We start from the raw sequence: 13,370 nt of genomic DNA, 5'->3' as shown, positions 1-13,370 counted from the left end.
ACCTCTTGCATTTATCAAGAGCCCAAAATCAAACATTAAATATCAAACATTAATTTAATTTGTGTCTTTAAGCTTTAGCGTTACAAAGATTTCTGCATGCAGCAAATGTTTTTGACACAACATGTATACATGCCGGACATAAACAACCACACACTTTAAATCAATGCTTGCCAGGCGCATAACAAAATAATCCAGAGGTATACTAACCCTAACCCAACTAGTAGGTCTCACTAAAGCTCACTATTAAAACCACTCTGTGTGCATGCATTCCATGTGACTTGATGACGCAATCAGCTCAAGTCATATATACCCAGGGAATCGTTGGCCGGGCCAAAGTCACCTGTGTGGCTACATGCTGGGGGTCGTCTGCGTGGCATGCGAGGGGTCCCAGGCTCGAATCCCGGGGGTGCCAAGTGACTTTTCTCCTCATCTTCTCTCCTTTTTCGTTTCTTCTTTCCCTTCCAATAGCAAAACTAGAGCGATAACCGCACCATAGCTGAACCATGTGGCTTCGGCAGTATATTGTGGTAGGCCTATACCTACAATTGAAGCATTTTGAAAACTTGACCTTTGACCCCTTTATTGCCCCTTAATGACCTTAAATGAATTTTAAAATATTTGCAACATGTTTAGAATGTCATAAGAATCATTGCCTTTAAATTTCAGCTCAATCGGAGCATTTTGTAAAACTTGACCTTTGACCCTTTATGACCCCTCAATGACCTTAAATGATTCTTAAAATGTTTTTAAAATGTTTAGCATGTCATAAGGATCATTGCATATAAATTTCAGCTCAATTGGAGCATTTTGAAAAACTTGACCTTTGACCCCTTAATGACCTTAAATGAATTTTACAATATTTGCAACATGTTTAGAATGTCATAAGAATCATTGCGGTTAAATTTCAGCTCAATTGGAGCATTTTGAACAACTTGACCTTTGACCCCTTTATGACCCCTTAATGACCTTAAATGAATTTTACACTATTTGCAACATGTTTAGGATGTCATAAGGATCATTGCATTTAAATTTAAGCTCAATCGAGCATTTTTGGTTTAAATGACCTTTTTGACCCCTGTGACCCCTGGATGACCTCTGACGCTTGGAAATATTTTTATTATATTCTTTATGTTTTCCTCTTTCATATGACACCACTCATGGGGTCATACCTTCGTGGCATTTAGAGATATGTCCATTTCAGACCAAATGGTTAGTTAGGGACCTAGTAACATACACACTTATAGGCTGATACCATTTCATGGTTCAGCAAAAACCACGGGTAGGGTTAGGGTTAATATGCATATTTTTCCTAGACTTATGCCTTCTTAACCCTAACCCAACTAGGTCTCACTAAAGCTCACTATTAAAACCACTCTGCGTGCATGCATTCCACGTGACTTGATGACGCAATCAGCCCAAGTCATATATACCCAGGGAATCGTTGGCCAGGCTAACGTCACCTGTGTGGCTACATGCTGGGATCGTCTGCGTGGCATGCGAGGGGTCCCAGGCTCGAATCCCGGGGGTGCCAAGTGACTTTTCTCCTCATCTTCTCTCCTTTTTTTTTTTTTTCTTTCCCTTCCGATAGCAAAAAACCACGGGTAGGGTTAGGGCTAAGTTACCTCCATGATGAGCAATATGTAAAAATAGCAGAGTTGGTACTCTTTGATTCTACCTCACTGGACAGAACAGAACTGGACAGAAATATTCAGCCATGGATGCATTAATTAGCTTACATGTACACAAGATGTACAATGTACATGATATATCTATCAATCCCAAGTTAAGGTTACCAACTATTTTTAACTGTTACAATTTGGTAGTTCACAGCATTTTGCGAATGGTAGTGAGCTTTGGCAAAAATTGCATTGATCATTTCATAGCGAGTGTGTAGAAGAATTCAAAATATCACAGATATACTTTTGTAGGGCCTGTGCTTCTTGAGTTGTGTTGTAAAGAGGGCTGAAACAACAACATTTATTGTAAAACGTACATAACTCATTAACAACAATAAATCAAGCTTTCAAAATATATGACTTGAAGAATGAACTTTTGCAAAACATCAAAGTGTTATTTTTCAATAATATATTGATTTAGATAATGAATTTTTTTTGGGCTGCTTCGAACAACAATACCTAGTCTACCGTTAAGTGTACAATTATAAAGACAAATTGACAAATTGTCAAGTACTAAAATGCTTACTGAATGCCAGTGTAACTGATACATGTATACATGTACAGGTGTGCCGGTATGGATGCATGTCACACTAACAGCAGACACTGACACTTGACTTCATGTACGTTGTACGTACACAACTTGTGTCGGGAAAACACCCAAAATACTAACACACAATGGGTGCACCTACCGTGCAATGACAGGGTAAATCTGGTCAAACAATGAGTCATACTTGTAAAAAAAAATATAAACAATTATCATCTTAATGTCATGGTAACTCATGGTTCATCAGATTTGAAAATGCTGGATTAATATATACACTGCATTTCTGTTTCAAAAAGGAAATAATAATGGCATGAAATGTCAAAAACTTCCTGGTTATCAAAGATGATCTTGGTGTTTACATGCATACATTTTGTGGGGGTGGTCGACTGAAATGTTGTTATATTTTAGACTTCATGACGTACCAAATGAAAGTTGCAGCAACATTGTAATTTGAACAAATAAAAAACACAGTGTATTAAAATTATTGCACCTGAGTCCCCACTCCCCAGCTCCCACACACAACTCAACCCTAACCGAACCAAACATCAAACAACCTCAATTCACAAAGCTTCTCCAAGCGCAGGTATTCCATGTGATGCGATTGCGTCATCATGAGACCAGTTGTATGGAAAGCTTACCCGACCAATGTAGAAATGTGGGATAAATCCTTGTTTAGGGTGCTTTTCAAAAGTTGATTATAGCGGATGGTGTACAGGCCACAATAGGAGTGACTCCCCCGGGGATTTATGCATGTACATGTAGCACTTGTTTGAATATTCTTGTCCAATACATGTATCTATTTTGAGAATAATATTTTGACAATAAATTATCAAGGTCAACTTGTCTTTTGTTGTTTTTATGGTAACAAAGTCAAAACAATATAACAATAGTCATGATAGCATTTCTTCCAAGTGGATCGAGTTTTCTATAATATTCCACTGGACTGTACCATCTTTCACATTGGATTTGGCTGTGGCGTAACCGTGTTGAGGCAGCTGTTTCGCGTGTGCATCTATGCGGCATCTATACGTATGCCAATACTTTGAGCGACCGCTAGTGATTTGAACCTGTGCCCAATGAAAAACACACTGATGTCACTACCACATCAGGGTGAAAAACGGTATACTTCTAATCATGCTAATAATGGACATGTATGGGTAATGGGTATGTGCTCATGCTTTGGGGTGCATTTTTGATAAATTTTGTGTAGTGATTGCACTCTCAAATTGAAAATGTTCATTTCCTGAGAAGATGGCCAAATTTCTTACCCAGACAGCAAACTTTTCCACTATTTCTTATGTATTTCTTTATATGAAAGAGAAAAATGCAAAACAAAATGCCAGAATTCCCCTGGAAGGCACTTCTTGATTTCTAAACAAATCAAAGCCTGATCAATTGAATTCGAAAAAATACAATTTTGCTTTAACCTAGCTTATTTTGGACTTCAAATGTCATGCTGCTGAAAACTGCAAACTATTTTTGGACAGTAGAGGTCATTGTTTTCTTTTCTTTTCCATAAAAGTTGGTAAACCTTTATCATTATTTTAAAACTGAAATGCATCTGTGATATGGAAGCAACTGTACATGAACACTGCGATACGTCATTCAGATTGGTGAGTGTTAGGTGAGGTGTGGTAGTTAATCTTTCTGATGTCACATTACAAAGTTCAATTTATTCACAGATACATACAAGTAAACTGAAATTGAAATAATTCGTTCAGTAATGCTAATTGTGTGCTATTATTAATTAAAAACAAAGTGACATCAACACAAAGACAACATGTAGATACCATAGATCCTATTACCATGATTACAGCATATGCAGTACACTCCTATTCTTTTGCTCCGGACTGGATGACCAAAGAATACCATTACTACCAAGAAACCAATGTGTGCACATATTATCTCTCTGCTGCTTTGACTGACACTTTTGTGCAAAGGTGACAATGTGCCCGGATGTCCGACTACTAGAATAGCACATTTGTGCTTTGTACCTATCACCACCCAAAATAGACCAATCCAATCATTTCATTTCCAACAATGCTATTATGAAAGATTTCTGCTCCCTTTTCATAGGCCTCTGGGTTCCCTTGGATAGCCCCTCCCCCTTCCTCCCGAGAAGAAAATTTGATCCATTTATATACCTGACGCCAAGATTATTAGCTAAATTTAACACAATTTTGCTCAATTTTGAACAATTTCAAAAAATATTGATACTTGGGCTCCAGTTATATGTGAAAATGGGATTTCAAAAACAAAATTGAAAGAATGACCATACTAAAAAAAGAAGGGGGCAATTTTAATTGTTATATCAAGTCTAAATTTAGTTTCATGACATCAAAACAATGCATGAAAATCCAGATCTGATCACGCACTTGTTTTATGATGCCGATAAAATACTGCGTAGAAGAGTCGGTTATCATTCTGGACCTTGACCAAGTACTGGTAGTGGTGCTATCTCTGCATTTGTACATGTAGGCCCATATTTTATTTTATTTTCACATATTTGTCAGTCTTTATTTATTTATTATTTTATTCATTCAGGGATGCAGGCTCTGTATAAAATAGAAATTAATCATAAATCATACAGATTTAATGATTGCCCTTATGCACTTGTATTTCAAGTATGGTTAAGGACTGTCAAGGAATTGACATTTTAATGGAAGAAAATGGGGAAAAAATGTATATCTTCAATAAAAGGTCCAAATTTTCAAATAGATGGATTTTCCTCCGGATTTTCCTCCCAGCTACATACACTTTACGTACATATCATTAGATTTATAAAGGACTGTTAAATATCAAAAATATCAAAAATATCAATTTTTAATAATTTCCCAAAAAATTTGTATTATATCGCAAATTTCACAAGGACATTCCTCGTATTCAGAATGCAATTTGGTGTGTCTGATATGCTCTCAAAGTCCCACAAACAATACTGTGTAAAAGTTACTATCCAATTCCTTAACCCTAACCCAACTAGGTCTCAATAAAGCTCACTATTAAAACCACTCTGCGTGCATGCATTCCACGTGACTTGATGACGCAATCAGCCCAAGTCATATATACCCAGGGAATCGTTGGCCGGGCCAACGTCACCTGTGTGGCTACATGCTGGGGATCTTCTGCGTGGCATGCGAGGGGTCCGAGGTTTGAAAAATTGGATATTGATGGTCCACTTTCAATTTCTCAGCAGAACACCCCTACCCAAATCAAACTTGAGTACCCCCACGGAAACTCAGTATGAATGAGCAATGACCATCTGATGTTTTTCTATATTTGTGTAAATGCTAATGCAGTCTAGTCATCATCAAATCTCACACCCAGTTCAAGTACTTTTTATTTAAATATATTCTTTCAAGTTTAAGTGTAAAACCTACCGGATATTATCTGTAAAAACATGTGAAATAAATAAATAAGATAACAAATAAAACCTTTTTCAGGTAGATCAACAATAACGGATCAAAGTTCACATTGAATACTTGCACCGATTTTTCTGATTTGAGAGCAATAATTGCTCAATATTTGTTTTTGCTCATCTCTGAGTTCTGCACATGTACATCTGCATGTGAGCAAATACACATCAGCTGGCATTATCAGCTAAAATAATCTCATGCCAATGGCTAAGTTCAATGACATTGTGAACATATTGGCATTGAACTGTGTAGGCCCTACTGTCAGATCACGGATATGAGACCAGGGCTCGATTTAGAGGGGTTTTGGTTCATTGGTTCTGTGCATGTAAAATGTTGCATGTACATGCAAAATTTTGTGATATTCAGCCCCTATTCAAGGAAAAACTGCAGTGGTGCATGTAACTTTTATTTTCTAAACCGACCCCTGTATGACACAAACAGGGATGCTTGAAATCTTAGTGTGGTGCTCCTAAAATTAACATTCTTCACATGCAGATAACATGGAAAACACCAAGTCATTAGGATGATTATTATCAGTTGTGTATGAGACAGTCTACCAGGAATCTGGTTAGAAATGAGCCCGGGAAATGAGTTATGTTGACTGAACATGACTTTCCCAATATTCTCATGATTAATACCACATTTCCAGTGTTCAATTTACTTGCTCAATTATCATTGTCATTTCAAGCATTTTGAGTATCTTTACCACAAATTCCACATCAATGTATCGGTCAATAACCTAATTTGCTTTTACAATCTAATATCATATCAGTTTATCTGAAACATACTGCGCCAAAAAAGTATCCTTACAATTGAAAAAAATAATCACAATTTCAAAACTGAACAATATTGGGGTAAATTTATTTTTGTAATTGATGCACTATCTAATCCTACACATTATGACACCACTGCATTGGCTTCCTGTCACACAAAGAATTGTTTTACAACTTATGTTGATTGTATATAAATGTATTAATGATATTGCTCCATCATATTTATCTGAACTCCTTTCACATTATGTTCCCACCCGTACGCTTCGATCTGGAAACATGCAACTTCTTCAAGAAGGAAAATCCAACCGCACATGGGGTGACAGATCATTTGCAATCGCAGCTTCACGTCTATGGAATGAACTGCCTATTTATATTAGAACTGCTAAAAATGTAACTGTGTTTAAAAAGTTGTTAAAAACTCATCTTATGTCAGAGACACTCTGTAATTCTTAAGTTATGTTTCTTAATTTAGTTCCAGTTTTCTTTGTCTTAATGTTAATGTAGTTCTTGTTTTTTGTTTTAGTGCCTTGAGCGCTCTTTAAATTGAGTGGATATGTGCCTTGTCGCTATTATTATTATTATTATTAAATCCAATGTGACCTCAAGAAGTAAAGTTTATACAAGCAATTGAAGAGACGAATGTCCAGTGTTAAAAGTGACAAACTGGCCTATACAAGGCGCAAAAAGATCCCAACAAAGAGACAACACAGTTTCTTCAATGAAGCTTTACATATAGCAGTTTTTATTTCAGTTTTTACTTCTCTGTACTTTTCTGTTCTTTTGTTTCAGTTTTCTTTTGTTCCTTTTGTTTTAAATTAAAGGCACGCATAGATTCACCACTCTCAAACCAGATGTCTAGTCCGTGGAGTTTTGAATAGGACAGTTTGTCACTTTTAAAACTGGACCTTTGTCTAATCAAATACTTGTAACTTTGCTTCTTGAAGTATGTGCCGGATTAGATGTGCACCTATTAAACAAATAAATTTACTCAAATATATTTTAGATTTAAAATTAGGATTTTTCTTCCAAGTGTAAGGATACTTTTTTGGCGTAGTATATGTAACCACCCATTGGGCAAAAACAATTGTTTGCTTGTTCTCAACCGACAGACCCCAATTCTGGGAAACCAGGAAAAAGGTTTTATTGCATGTACTTAAAAATAATTAATATTCATTTTGATCAACTAAAATTAATTTAATTCATTACTATTCAAAATTTATATAAAATTTAATTAAAACAACATGTACCTGCACCCAGACCATCTGGAGAAATAAATAAAACTTATAGTTTTTATTTTTAAAACCTATAAAAAAAAAACTATAATAAATTATGCCTTCAGCAAGCAGTCATTCATGTATGCATGTACATGTATGTGCATCTGTATAGGCCTACATTTTAAAGCTCAGAGAGAGGAACATCCTTGGTGCTCGTAATTTTTATCTTATTTTAAAGGGGCTACCATTTTCATTCGGAAGGGGTCCCAAATTTACAAAAAGTCTGCGTCAATAAAATTACGACCCCCCTACTTCAGTAACAAAAATGTTATGACCCAACCACTGATACACCTTACCCCCTAAACAGGCTAAAATTGTATTGAAATCAGTCTTTTTGAATAAAATAAATACACAATCTGTGGTCATCATTTTATGACCCCCTATTTTTCTGTCCAAAATATATGCCTCCCCCCCCGTATATTTGGAACCCCCTTTCTGAAGAAAAAATGATAGCCTCATAACCCTTGATTGGCACGATGGCAACAACCTACCAGATTACCATGGCAACCCTTATAATGTACATTATATACCATTTCCTGTGTTCAGTAATTATGTCTAAAACTGTCCTGCATTAACCTGTAAATACAGGCCTAATAACTAATAATAACTGAGGCATGCTTCACTGATTGCAATGTCCAATAGATATATTTTAAGCCAAACATTTCAATATTAATTTTTCCAAATATAAAAAAAAATGTAAATAAATAAAGTTGCATTTGTATGGTGATTGGTGATCTGGAAGGTTATCGTCCAAGATGACCCAGTAAGGTCATCATCAGGTTGTTTTGGTTTGCGGTTCAAGCAAACCTTTGTCCCAGTGGTTTTTCACGTGTCTCGACTGTGTATGTCCCCAGTTGGGGGTGGTTACAAACACCCTACAGTGCAAATATATACACACAGTATTACAGGAATATTATATGTAGGTGTGGAAAACTGTGGTTGTTTACTGCCAGTTACACCCTATTTTTTGAAATTTGGACCACTTATAACCATGTCAAATTATCTCAACTGTACCCCCTTTTCCTGTATATCTCCCCACCAATGGCATACCAAGGAAAACTATTAAGACGTTAAATGCTGACCCACTCCCTGAATCATTTTTTATTTGGCAAGTACCGGTATAGTATACAAAACTATGACTCAAAATGAAATTTGGAACCAACAAATGTTGATAATTTATATACCAGTATTTTGATCCATCCGGGGAAGGCAACTGCTTCAGAGGACTAAGAATTGTAGACCCTATACATCTAGACCCAGTATTACAGACCTTCAAATGGTAAATGTATCAGGCAGTGTAGACATACTGAAGTAGATACTTGACATAGGAGTGCCTACCAATGACTTCCTGAGCTGCTACAAGTATCTCGGATTATTTCCTGACAACAGCAACAATAAACACCTGCTATATAATGTCCCTTGTCTATGCCATATTTATACTCGCTTATTTAGGCACTTATTGCTCTTGGTGACCAAAATAAATAAATACACTGATTCAGAAAAGACATATTTTCTTATCACTGATTAATAATATGAACAAAATGAAAATATTATTTCATTTTAAAAAACAACTAGGGCTCAACCGATACGGCATTTGTCTACTGATCTGATATCCGATATTGATTTTGTAATATTGGCCGATATCCAATCTGATCATATATCGGTAAAAAAAAATTTTAATTAAAAAAAAAAATTTTGGCGACTTTGGAGAACCACTGGACCTATTCTGCAGTGCTAGGATCATTCACAGTTAATTTTAACAAATAATACGAAAAAATTAACCATTTAACTCTAATGTTTACCTCTTCATCATAGATGCATTGGTTTTCCATGCATGATATAGATGAAGAAGTAAACACAAGTTAATGGTTTGCATATTAACCCTAACAGGACCAAGTACTACAAAATACTACTTGATATTATGCGCTGTTCGTGTGTGCATCCCACGTGGTGTGATGATGCAATCGCCCTAAGTGATATACATGTATAGGCACGGTTTCGCTGGCCAGCGAAGCCGAAGACCTGTGGCAAGGTGTCGCCGACCCAGTGCTTGGCATGCGAGGGGTCTCGGGTTCGAATCCAACCCACAGCAAACAACTTCTTTCTTTCTTTTCTCTCTTTATTCCTTCCTTCTTTCCCTTCCCGTCGCGAAAATTTTTTGTGAGGTTTCGAGGGGAGAAATCTGAATTTTTTACTTGAACTTGAGGGGAATGGTAAGTTTTTAATAGAGAGTATAAATTAGAGTACGATAAATTATCCATGGCTCGAAATTCAGAACCGTCTCTCCCACAGAGCCCTTAAAATATCAGTGGTCTCTTCTCATGACTTGCCCGAGAAGTCTAGCCATGAAATTGCTCGCTGATAACTTCACATTCTAGGTTAGAGCCTTTTGCATTCAAAATCTAGTCGGATTCGCTGAAACATGACACTGTGAAAAGCAATGGATATTCAGAAGTAAACACAACTGATCATGATGGGCGATCGCATCAAATATTTTGCTAAAATTCCCGCTAAATTTGCACTTCAACAAATTTTTAGACTCTTCAAAATAGGCATTTCTTCGAAAGATGCAGTTAACTCATCAAAATAACTTTCATCCAAATTTCGACATTTACAGAATAAATAATGACAAAATAAACAAAAAATGTCAACGCTGTCCGACAGAAAAATGATAGCAATGTAGCATCGAATGCGTAACTATTGTGTGCAATTTCGAAGCTAGAGTTCGTTCGCGAATATACTCATGACTTGCTCGAGAAACACTAGCAACGAATTTGCTCACGGATGCCCTCGCATTCATGCTCGAACAACTCATGACATGATCGTCGCAAGATCATGTATGACGTTTGCGAATTAAAACGGTATAGGCCATTTGTACGGAGTGGAGTATCCGTAGAAATCTCCGTAACTACTTCTTTAATTTAGCTGTACCCGGCCTGGCTATTGATATGCACATTGTGACGTTCTTCTAAAGGTTTCAATCCATATCCTCACAAGTATAGCTATACATAATGATAAACTACCATGACTACCGGATAAACTATACAGTCATGACAGTGGAAAATCATGTGAGTAAGCTTATAATATGTTGTCATACACACATGTTAAATGTCCATGATAATACATACTACTGTATTCACACGTAAATATTCACACCATGTCACACTTACCCAATAGTCCGGTTTATTTTCCTTCAAACAACCTTGCGTGACCTTACTTTCAGTTTCAGAATGGTCAGAAAATGTGAAAAATCGACCCAAAACAGTACTGGTATCAACTTGGCTTTCACATCAAAATGTCATTCGGTCACTTCATAGGCGAGCTGAACTTCGTACGTATTTTGTCATTGCGCATGTTTATCATAGGGGCGTTGTTGATATTGATAAGGACGATTGCAGGCCAACTGGTATCGCCGTTGGCACTCCTTCCAAATAAGCTTCTTTAAAATGTCTTACAGTTGTTTTTCACCGCTTTTATCTCGCTATATGAACAATGAGAAGATAGCAAGATACAATTTTATTGGTATTAAAATAATAATTACGGTTTAAGAGCAAACACTTTCTTTTAAAAGACAATTTGCCACTGCATAGGCTAAAGATCAGAGGGAGTATGTTGTACAGTTCAAACAGCATGGCACCTGTAAATTAGTGATGGCGCATGACATTGATGATGCCCTGATGCCTGCATGCAGACTGCCTGCATGGTGATTTGTGATGTGTATGCAATGGGAATAAACTTGATCATCCATGATCATGGTCAATTTCATTTTTTTTTCACCTTAAAAGTCATCATCATTTTAAACCAATTTATAATTTAACTTTTACATGCTTATTCCTGTAAAGAAATAAAACATCACGGGCCGGTTTTGACAAAATAAAACTCAATCTCAAAAATCTCAATCCTAATCCTTTAGTTGGAAATAGTTGGCAATAAAAAGTAAAATGTTAAATGGCCAATATTTTGACATAAGGATAAAAACATTTGCATGCTGTGACAATCAAGCCTATGCACTCTAAATAATTATCTTCTCAATTTTAGCAAACACAGTTTATTTTATAACATTTGATTAAAAATTAACATAAAAGAAGACTAAGCCCATGCCCAATATTCGAAATGCTTTAACTTGTGTTTTTTCAATTTTTCGAATGCAATTGTACCAAAATGTGCAAATATGTTTTTGCCCCCTTTTCTCTCAAAATTGCAAAATACAAAAGAAATATAGGCTATATATTCGCCAGCAAACACAAAACATTTTGCAGAAAATGTCGGGTTAAAGGGTATAAAAACGTTTTAATAACATTTAAAAAAATTTTTTGAAAACTTAATGCAAAACATTCAAGACAGAATGTTGACAAAATATCTTGCAAAATGTTTGCCCAAAATATTTTATAATAACGTTTTAAAAACGTTTTCATCATGACCCTTATAGGCCTATATCCCGACATTTGAATGTTAGTAAAATGTTTTGGATAAACGTTTTAAAAACATTTCTGTGTTTGTTAGACAGTTAGTTCCAACTAAACTAAATGATTAAGTTTCAATTGGCAAAACATGAACAGGATAATATTTATTTTTTTAATCCCCAAATAGTGCTGTCATATAAAATTGGGAGGTTAAAATGCCCTGAAAATGTGCACCAAAATCGCACAACGCCCTCAGATGACCAGTCTAATATCGCATTTGCATGATGGGGCTCACAAGGTGGATTTGAACCGATGGTCAAGTTGTTGTTTAAAAGTGAGCCCTAAACGAAATTGGTTTTAAGAGCCCCAATTGCTAAAAACAGGCAAACACACACAAAAAATGCAAATATGTTAACCTTTATTTCTAAACTTTTTTGTAGCACCTGGAAAGTATACATTAGTTTTACTGGCATGACAGGATTTGAAAAATGTCCAACTTTATAATTGGGGCTGAGAAACTAAAATTGTTCGTTTATAATAGTATACATGTACCCACAAGTGGGCTGATTTATGCAGTAGAATATGGCTAGCTCCAGTGGTCTAGCCCGGATTATGGTGTGAGGGGCAAAGCCTATTTTTCGTCCCCAATTAGGGAAAGGCCAGATTTTTGTCCCCGTTTAGGAAGCATGCAAAGCCAGATTTTGGTCCCGATTTGTCAATTGTTTGTCCCATATTTGGTCATTTTTCAAGGACATTTTGCTCTTAGCCGTCCCCATTTTGTCCCTGATGAAATTTTTCTGTGGGCGGGGCACCCCCACCTGCACCCCCTGTCTACACCACTGGTTAGAGTCTCACCCCCTTCGCCATCTCAGTGGCGGATCTCTGGGGTGGGGTACTCACGTATATAATGTACGGGGATGTACTGCTCTTATTGGTCCCTTTTTTGCAAGAAACCCTAAACATATGTCCCGATTTGAGACAAAAATCCCTAAACATGGGTCCCAATTTGAACAAATAAATTGTTAAAAACTGTCAAATCAGACGTTTTTAGGTTTAAAAACCCCTGAACATGGTTTAAGGATTCCAGCTGGACACCCCTGTCAAAATGCAATTCGATTACCCCCCGTTAGAAGTTGAATAATGCTTATATTAATTTTTGTTCTATGATTATATTTTGTAGGCGCTAGGCGGGAAGATGGGGGGGGGGGGCACGACAGTTTTGTTAAGGCTTTCATTGCGATATGCCTATTTTGATATGACAAACAATAAGGGAAAGACAAAGTAATG

The 13,370-nt window shown here is 36.4% G+C and overlaps 1 protein-coding gene across 3 annotated transcripts in view; it reads right to left on the bottom strand.

Moving 5' to 3' along the window:
* The window catches only part of LOC140166199 (epidermal growth factor receptor kinase substrate 8-like), a 97,519-nt gene extending 86,408 nt beyond the window's left edge, over window positions 1-11,111 (bottom strand). For 2 of the 3 annotated variants that reach the window (XR_011860825.1, XM_072189606.1), the window contains exon 1: window positions 10,851-11,111. The gene's annotated coding sequence lies outside the window, so the exon portion shown is untranslated. The remainder of the gene's footprint in view (window positions 1-10,850) is intronic. The other variant, XR_011860824.1, reaches the window with a different exon arrangement.
* Between the last annotated feature and the right edge of the window lie 2,259 nt (window positions 11,112-13,370).

The sequence above is a fragment of the Amphiura filiformis genome, chromosome 12, assembly GCF_039555335.1.
Source record: "Amphiura filiformis chromosome 12, Afil_fr2py, whole genome shotgun sequence".
In the NCBI taxonomy this organism is placed as follows: Eukaryota; Metazoa; Echinodermata; class Ophiuroidea; order Amphilepidida; family Amphiuridae; genus Amphiura; species Amphiura filiformis.
The sequence above is the reverse complement of the archived record's forward strand: the minus strand, read 5'-3'. Positions and strand labels throughout refer to the sequence as shown.